Source organism: Heterocephalus glaber, unplaced genomic scaffold (genome assembly GCF_053883595.1).
Source record: "Heterocephalus glaber isolate CG9 unplaced genomic scaffold, H.glaber_assembly_v1.0 deba00001479, whole genome shotgun sequence".
NCBI lineage: Eukaryota > Metazoa > Chordata > Mammalia > Rodentia > Bathyergidae > Heterocephalus > Heterocephalus glaber.
The window spans coordinates 14,396,469-14,404,390 of NW_028258316.1; positions in this window are offsets into that span (position 1 = coordinate 14,396,469).

The window sequence follows — 7,922 nt, forward strand, 5'->3', positions numbered from 1 at the left end:
TGCAAATCATGGCTTGGTAGTGTGCTATCAGAAATGTGCTGTAATGTCTTTATAACTGACATAATACATTGCAATATTTCTTCATTGTTGTAATTTACTAGACCATTCCTGTTTGTGTAATTAGGTAATTTCTAGTTTTGCTTTTTAGATAATGCTACAGAACTCTAGATTTTCTTAGAATAATTTTTCAGTAGATTTATTGAAAAAAGCAAAGGAAAAAAATCTAAATATTTTTCTGTTACAGATACAGGGGAGTACATAAAAATAGTTTTACTGAATAACTGCAAAGTGAACACCTCTCTACTCATTCCCCAAGTCAAGAAAGAACATTTCTGGCACCCCAGAAGTGTTTGGGTTTAAGAAGAACATTCTATGGCCTTTGCTTTATATTTAGCATGTGACTTTACAAGGGGACTAAATTGGTTTACGTTATCACAATGATGGGTTGGTGCATTTTTCAAAACATCAGTTTGGAGTGGTTATTGTAAATATGTCTGTCAATCTAATGAGTATTACAGGGTTAGTCCAAGGTTGCTTTAACTGACATTTCTTTAACATGTGAAGACATTTTCATGTATGTTTATTTGTATTTCGTTTGATCTGTGCATCTTTGACCCATTTATATTACATTTTCAAACACTCGTGAAAACATTTTATTACATTTTCATGTACTTGTGAGATGAATTATAAAACTTCACTAATCTAGATGTCAATTTAGAAATAATAATTCAACCCAAGGCATACATGAAAGCTTATTACATGAAAACATCTGAGGGCTGGGGATTTAGTTCAGTGTCACCGCGCCTGCCTTCCAAATGGAAGGTCCTGAGCTCAATCACCAATACTGGGGGTGGGAGAGGCCTTGGAAAAACGACTGTATCAAGTGACCTATCAATGGTATTTACATACCATTAATTACTGTTATATGCTGCAAATTATGCATTGTCTCCTAGAGCGGGTATAGTGAAACCTAATACTAAAGAAAAGAGCGAGTCAACAATGCTGGATAGATAGTAATTTTTTTTTTTTTTTGCTACCAGGAATAGAACTAGGGACCTTGCAAGACAGGCAGCAGCAGCACCACTGAGCTAAATCCCCAGCCCACCAATATTTTAATTTAACTTTTTTCTTATGTATCACAGGTGATCAGTAATATTGAAAGGAAAACATCAGCAATCATAAAAATTTTTTTCCCAAGATTAACTATAATGTGTATTGAAGTTCAAAATGAGGAATTAATCCAGAAAGCAACCAAGTGCAGATTCCCAGCATTTAGTAATCCTAGTGTTTTATGTATTGACTCATTAATGCAGAGTCATTAATGCGTGCTTTTCTATCAGGCTTCCCAAGTTCAGAGAGGAGATTTTTCAGGATAGCTCACATTCCTGAGTTTGTTAGTTCAGTAAATTCAGCCATGTAAGGCAACTCTTGAGCTAGTTGATCATTCAGGCTTTAAGGGCACAAGGCTTGATTCTATTTGAGGGGATCGGAAAAACACCAGAAATGAACACAATGTCTCTGTGTTAGAAGAGTCAGAGAGGTAGAATAAGGTTTGTTTTGCTTTTTAAAATGCCCTCTTTACCCCTACTAGACTATATCTGGAGAACAAAGCTCTGTGTGCTCATACTGTCTGGTCTGGTACAAAATAAACCGGAAGTGGAAATGCACAGATGGGCCGGGAGGGGATGGGCCTTGGGCGAGTTCCCATTGGTTTCCTTAATCCAGTGTTCTCAGGTGTGGCTCCTTGACAGCACATCCACCTCAGTTGGAAGCTTGTTAGAAATGCAAATTATGGCCAGGCCAAGTGAATCAAACTTTGGGGCTGGAGCTCCACAGGTGGTGAGACACCCACTAAGAACGCAAATCGCTGCTATTATCTAGCCTGTTCTGCCACCTAGTGGAATTTGGGGGAGTAGCATCTGGTAATGAGTTGGAGCAAGATTCTGTTGCTGCTGAATACCAAGGACTTTCTTGCAATTAAGGTTACAGCCCCTTCAGAATGTGTTCTAGTACTACACCCACCTGGTTTATTTCCAGTTATCGTAGGGCATGTCACATCCAGACATCACCAAGCAGTCTGAGTAAAACCAGTTCTTGCTGTTTTAGAAATGCCTTTAATTTTATGTTGGAATTATACATTGGAATAATACACTATTAAATAATGCTAGTGAAGGATAACCACATAGGGAAATCCAAAAACATAAGTGGAAAAGTATTACAAATAGCATACAGATGATTCAGATTAAATGGTATAAAACATGCATAAAAACAAAACGAAGTACCTCATTAAGGTCATAGTTGCTATCTCTCAAGAATGAGACAGTTAAAGATTTTTCTATATGGTCTTTTTTTTTTTAAGTTTCCTATAGTGAGAATGAGTTATTTTAAAGAATAAAAATTATTTTAGTATCAAATCCTTCTCTCAAGAAATACTTATTAGGTCCCTACTCTACCCAGGTATTATGCTAGGGCCTAAAGATTTGAAGATGAAATTGTGTGTGATCTTTGCCTCAGGGAGCTCCTGGTTTCCAGGGTGGAACACACACGCACAAGACCCAGGGAGTAAAATCAAGGCGGCACAAGGAAGAGAGCAATCCTGCTCAGCTGTGATAACCAACGCTTCACCTCCACGAGGCTCCTAAGGTAATTAGAATTCTGGATACCTACATTGCTAGTTTGTCAGCTGGCTGTGGGTTGCTAACACACTGAGATATATGGTTGGTGGGACTATATCATTTATGGGGGTATCTTAAACAGTAATACAGAATCATCCAAGACTATTAGAATTTGAAGACAAAAAAATCATTTGAAAAAAAGAAAAAAACCATTGAAATTCCACCCCAAAGGAGCAAGTTAGTGGTGGTTCAGCATAGTTTTTCCATCTCCGAATCCCCATGTAAAAAACAGTAACTACATAGCAAAATGAAAAACTGAGGGAAAACTGACAACAAAACTAAGAGACAAGGCAACCCCATGAACCCAAAATACAAGTGGGTGGGATAAAGCGCCTACTGCTCCAGAAACATTGGGAGTGGGGGAAGAAGGCAGGAACAGGAATAGTACATAATGGCCCTGAGGATGGGAGAACCCAAAGTAGACAACAGGTGGTTACTGAGGAGTTGAGTGGCCAATCTGAAAGCATCACCTGAAGCTAGGTCCTATCTTCCTCACCAGTGGATGGTGTGAAGGCCCTAGGCTAAGGAAAGGGCTAGATCAGTGCAGTCTTTATGAGCTCTTGAGATTGACCTGCTCTCTTCTAGGATAGGGTACCACACTAGAGAGAACTCCTGGGACTAAAATAAAAACTAGAGGGCAGGGACATGAGAGGAAAGAAAGAGTTGGCCCAGAGGTATTTGGCATTTGCTTGTCCAAAATGTGGTAGAGTGGAATTTTACTGAGCACCCAGTATGTGCCAGATAGGCTGTAGGAGTCTTCGAATGTTGTGTCCTCATTAATGTTTGAAGAGCTGAGGCTTAGAGCATTAAACCTGCTCCATACCTGCTCCATAACATGGCTAGTTCATGACAGAGCAGAGCAAACACAAGTCTGCCAGACCCTAAAGCCAGAGCTTTTCTCATCCATCATTGCACTACCCCATAAGGGAGATTTATTGAAGCTGTGGGATTTGAGCATGATGACATTTTTTTTTCAGCACCCAGGTGAAACTGCTAGGTTGGTGTGGACTGGATCAGAGAGGGGAAGGTGCCCCTTGGAGATCTAGGACCTTCAGAACAAGATGGAGCTGTGGGGAACAGTACTGCATGCATGGCACATCTTGGAGACAGCTCAGTCCCAGCCTTCTTTTCTCTGGGTGCTGGGGCTCTCTGGCAGTCTCCCCAGCCCCATTAGCCTCTCCAGGCTGCCTCTATACTGTTAGTGGAGGGGTAGATGAAGACAATGTCTCCCTGGAGTCTGTGCCTTCTCAATGCTCCCGAGACTTAGCCTCTAGGCACAGTTCTCCTCCACGCACTCTGGGGTGGATCTCTTTAGTAATCACCTCTTTTGGTGCCCTGTGATGTCTCCACAGGCACTCACCCAGCTTGCTGCTCACACTGTGAAGGATGACACTTTATACCTGCCTCCTGTATGAGAATGCTAACTGTGATTAAATACCACCCGATTACTGCAGATTGGCTAGAGGTCTACTCCTACCAACAATGAAAGATGATAAATAGATGGCTAAGAACATAAAGATGCGTGATATCATTAGTCATCAAGGAAACACAAATGTAAACCACAAGATGGCACTACACATCCAATAGAACTTCTAGAATTAAAAAGCCTAATCACACTCAGTCTTGGCAAGACTGTGGAGCAACTGCAGCTCTCAGTTGCAACTAGTGGAAATTCTGAATGGTTTAACCACTTTGGAAAAATAAGGGCAGTTTCTTAAAAAGTTTTAGCAATATCGATTATTCATTCTAATCATTGGTACATTTTAGGTATACAATATAATGACATGTCCAAAGGGGTAGGGGTAGTGGGAGGGGCAGGGGAAAGGAAAGAAGGGAAAGGAAAAAGGATGAGAAATGGAAAAAATGGAAATAGTATTTGTAAATGGGGAAGGGTGGAAGGGGTGAAGGGAGGGCTAGGAATGGGGAAAAAATAAGAACCAAGATGCATTATGTAAAGATACAATTCCCAATGAGAAATATAATTGTGTTGTATACCTAAAATGTACCAATAAAAGAATTGAAAAAAAAAAGTTTTAGCAAGCATCTACCATATGACCCAGCCATTCCATTCCTTTTTTACCCAAAAGAAATAGAAACACACATCCATAAAAAGACTTGAACATAGATATTTATAACAGTTTTATTTACAATAGGCCCCAAACTGGAAATATTCCAGGTGTGTATTAGCAGATATATGGATAAACAAATTGCAGTATATCTGTACAATAGAATACTACTCAGCAATAAAAAAGAAAAGTTCTCAATAGATACAATACCAGGAATGAACTTAAAAATTATGCTGAGTGAAATAAACCAGATAAAACAAGGCAAATTATATATGTACACACATATATATCCCCATATATTATATTATTAATATATATTACACATTATTACTATATTACATGTTATTACATATTACATATTATTAATATAATATTGCATATTAATATGTATCACATTAATGTATTACCCATTACACATTATTACATGTTATTAAAATAATACATTACATATTATTAATTTATTACATATTATTAATATAATATGTAATATATATTATTTACCCCTAGCAATGGAAAGCTATTCAGTGGTTATCTGGGATGGAGGTGGAGGAAAGGACAGGTTACATGGATGCCATGGTCTGAATGTTTGTATTCGCCCCAAATCCACATGTTGAAATCCCAAGCCCCCAGGTGATAGGATTAGGAGATGGGCTGTGGGAGGCGATTAGGTCACAAGGCCGGAGCCCTTTGTGCATCATAAAAGTGACTTCACGTCTCTGAAAAAGCTGGCTCTTATATAGAACTTGACCTTGGACTTCCAGCTTCCAGAACCATGAGAAATAAAATTTCTGCTGTTTATAAAGCACCCTTTCTAAACTGTGCTGTTATTACAGCCTGAAATGATCTAAGACAAAAGGTCAAGAAGAATCTTCAGAGGTGATGGAAGTGTTCATTATCTTGATTGTAGTGGTGGTTTGTTTCACATAGTGATGCTATGTTGAAGCGCATTAAAATGAGTGCTTCACATGATGCACTTTATCACATGTTCATTATACTTCATTAAAGAGGTAAAAATGATTTCTTGTTTTTGCTTTGTATTTTTAAATTCCTTTTTTTCCTGAGTTTAATTTCTTCCTTTTTGAAAAGAGGCTCACATGATTGGCTCAGTTGAATGCATATTTATCATGCATATTCTTGGCTGGTCTATTCCAGGAGTTTGGCTTCAGATAGTAGATGTTTGTTGTCTTTTTGCTGTGTTGTCCTCCTCAGGAGGCTAATTAGTTTGGTCTGTGAGCTCATGTTCCCCTGGGACATTGGTTGCTCTATATAGTAGTGTTTAGGGGGACACTGAGGACCAGGTTCTGGTCTGTGCTCTTCCCACTGGACTTAAGGAGAGGAGGAGATAAACCCCAAGTCACAAAAATCCAAGATCCACAGACTTGCTTTTTTAAAACACTTTTTTGTTTGTTTGTTTTTGAGATAGGGTCTTGCTAAGTTGCCCAGGCTGGCCTTGATCTTGTGATTCTCCTGCCTTAGCCTCTGAAGTAGCTGAGATTACACGGATGAGCCACCATATCTGGCCACAGAATTCCTTTTGATCCTTCTGGTTTAATACCACCTTTCTAGATGGGATTCAACCTCTGGTCAGGGATTTACCTTTCAAATGCTTGGGAAGAGGCAGCATGGGGAGGAAGGAGGCAGTCTCCCTGGGTGGGATCTCTATTTCCACTCTGTTTTCTCCCAGAAAAAGGAGCTTTTTGCTTCCTGGTTGGCTGATCCACAGGTTCTGGCTTGACTGCTGGTTTCTAAAAAAAAGAGGTTGCCAGTGATGACTTGAGACAACACCTGAGTGAGGCAGTCGCCAACCTCCCAGGCTTTCCTCCAGCCTGTCTTCTCTCTGTCTCTTCCATTAGCCTTCACCCAAACCTCAGCACCTCCCACCACTCCAGGACACACATCAATTCCAGATTGACTGCTGTCTCCCCAGAGGCTTCTTATACTATGTTTGGTGAATTCTTCAACTTCATCCCTCCATTTCACTTAAATAATTTCTCCAGAACTTTAGGGGTTTAGGGGAGACACCCAGTATTAGTTTCTATCCGTAGAGCCCTAATTATTTATTTTATGTTTTGGACCCATATAGTATTCTTTGAAAAGATGGTCTAGATCTGAAAATCAAGTTCTCAATTTTTTTTTTTTTTTTTGTACCGGGGACCGAACTCAGGTCCTTGCGCTTGCGCAGCAGGTGGCGAAACCACTGAGCTAAATCCCTCATCCTAGAGTTCTCAATATTTTAAGAGAACTAAAGACAATAAGAATTAAAGAAAAGTGGAAAATAGCTTACTGATTCAAAATCCAGGGGGGAAAAACCCTTTAAACATATTTTGACAAGTACTTTAGAGTGATATCCATTTTGAGTTAGCATTTAGTAAATTTGTAAGTGGCTGACATTACCCTGTATTGAGTGATGGGAAAATTGAAATATGAGCAATTCTAAATAAGTTAAAATGTTACCTTCCTCAATCCCACTGGCTTCCAGGCTGTATTCTGAGTATATTAAGATTTTTTTTCCTGCTTCAGGGTCTTTGTAATTACTGTTCCGTTTGCCTGAAACATACCTCTCCCAAATCTTCACAGTTTTTCTCCTTGTTAGTACTCAGGAATATTCATCTTTCTAGAGATTTCCATGCCCACTTTGTCCAAAACCTCTATTCATCACCAATAACAATCACTCTCCAACTCTTTACTTGCTTTGTTTATTGTCATAGCACACATATCCTTATAAGATTATATATCTAGGGGTTTACTTGTTTATTGTCTTTTTCCCATAAGAGACTGGGGTCTCCTACCTTTGTTCCACAGGTATAGATCCCCAAAACTTCAAATGACATAATACTTAATACAAAGTAGGCTGTGTGTAAATAATTGTCAAATAAATGAAAACTCCTCTGTGCATTGCTGCTTCTATCAGTTATCCATTGCCATGTTATAATCCACTCTGAAACTTAGTTGCTTAAAACAGTGGTTTATTATTTCTCATAGTTCATGGGTTGATGGGGTTGGCTGGGGTCACCTGGGCTCAACTAGGCAGCTGCAGTTCTGGAGGCAGGTCTTGGGGGGCATGGTCCAAGATGGCCTCTTCCAGGTTTCTGGGGCCTCCAGCAGGACAGTTGGGCCTCCATATGTCATTTCAACCTAGACTTATGTACCCAATGGGAGAATCTCCCAAGTGACCAGAGGT